At 38.4% G+C, this 1,813-nt stretch overlaps 1 pseudogene; it reads right to left on the bottom strand.

The window, feature by feature from the left end:
- Nucleotides 1-258: 258 nt before the first annotated feature.
- Nucleotides 259-1,517, bottom strand: LOC125938748 (cytochrome c oxidase subunit 1-like; annotated as a pseudogene).
- Nucleotides 1,518-1,813: the final 296 nt, after the last annotated feature.

Genomic DNA, 1,813 nt, shown 5'->3' on the forward strand with positions numbered 1-1,813 from the left:
CAATTACCATGATTGTAAAGAGGCTTTTGCCCAAGTATGGTTGAATGTGTAGCCTGAAAATAATGGGAATAGTGACTAAATCTTCCTATGATGGTGAATAATGCTCCTATTGATAATACATAGTAAAAATGTCTTACCAAACATATGTGTCCTGGAGAATAATGTCTAGGGATGAGTTGGCTAAGACAATTCCTGTTAGACCTCCTACTGTGAATAGGAAGATAAAAGTTATAGTATGGCTAGTAATCATTTAATGTTTCTATGAAGGGTTTCTAGCTAACTAAATACTTTCATTCCTGTAGGGATGACAATAATTCTATTAGCTGATGTAAAACATGCTTGTGTATCAACATCTGTGCCTACTGTTAATATATGATAGGCTCATACAATAAAACCTAGGAATCCAGTAGATATTATGATTCAGACTATTCCTATATGTCCAAAAGGTTCTTTTTTTACCTGAATAATACATCATACCACATGAAATTATTCTAAATTCAGGGAAGATAAGAATATAAACTTTGGGATATCTGGAGAATCAAAATCAAAATAGGTATTGGTGGGGCACCTGGGAGGCTCAGTCAGTTAAGTGTCTGACTCTTGATTTCGGTTCAGGTCATGATCTCACAGTTGTGGGATTAAGCCCCATGTCGGGCTCCATGCTGGGTATGGATCCTGCTTAGAATTCTCTCTGTCCCTCTCCCTTTGATTCTCCCCTGCTTTCTTTCTCTCTGGAACAACAACCACCACCACCAAACAAAAAAACTCAAAGTAGGTATTGGTATCAACTTGGGTTGCCTCCTCCTATAGGATCAAAGAATGTGGTGTGTAGGTTATGGTCTGTTAGTAATATGGTAATTCAGACTAAGACTGGATGTGATAGTAGTCGCAGGATGGTTGTGGTTAGGAGGGATCCAATGAATGAAGGTGTTGGGTATTGAGATATAGCTGGGTGGTTTTATATTAATAATTATGGTAATATGATTGATAGCCCCCTAAAACTGAGGCTACACATAGATGCAGAGAGAAGATGTTAAATTGACTGAGGCTTCTATGGGAGCTAGGTTGCTGGCTGGGGGTGCTTATACTGTTCAACTGGTTCCTGTACCTGCTCCAACTGTTGGTGAGTAAGAGCAGAAATGATGGTGGTTATAGTCAAAAAGCTCATGTTATTTATTTGGGGGAATGCTTTATTAGGTGCTCTAATTGTTAAGGGGACTAAACTGTTCCCAAATTCTCCAATTATAATAGGTAATACTCTAAAGAAGACTATCACAAGTGCATGGGTAATTGTGAGTACATTATAAATTAGGTCATCTCCCGATAAACTCCAGGTTGGCCAAGTTACATATGGGTTAAAAGCTTCAGGCAGTTCTTCCTATTTTAGTTAATGCACCAGATAGTAGGTATAGAGTGCTGATATCTTTATGGTTTGTGGAGAATAGTGGGCAGTTTATGAACATAAGTAAAATGGCTGAGTAAGCAGTAACCTCTAAATCTAAAGTCAGAGGTTGAGTCTTCTTTTTGTCAAGCCCTGTGGTGAATATCCTACTGAATTATAAATTCAAAGAAGCAGCTCCAACACTGCTGGGCTTCTCCTGCCCTTTTCCCCCCCTAGATGGTGAGAGACGTAATTGAAGCCAACTGATTAGGGTATTAACCACCAACTAAAATTTCGTGGGGTGGAAACCCACCAATCTAGTAAGGTTTTAGCTTAAAGAACTTGATTTGCATTCAATTGATGTAGGATAGAGTTTTGCAATCCCTGTACTTTTTAGGAATTAAGTGAATATACTTGCTTAGGACTTTGAAG

The sequence above is a fragment of the Panthera uncia genome (genome assembly GCF_023721935.1).
Source record: "Panthera uncia isolate 11264 chromosome B2 unlocalized genomic scaffold, Puncia_PCG_1.0 HiC_scaffold_24, whole genome shotgun sequence".
NCBI classification, from domain to species: Eukaryota; Metazoa; Chordata; class Mammalia; order Carnivora; family Felidae; genus Panthera; species Panthera uncia.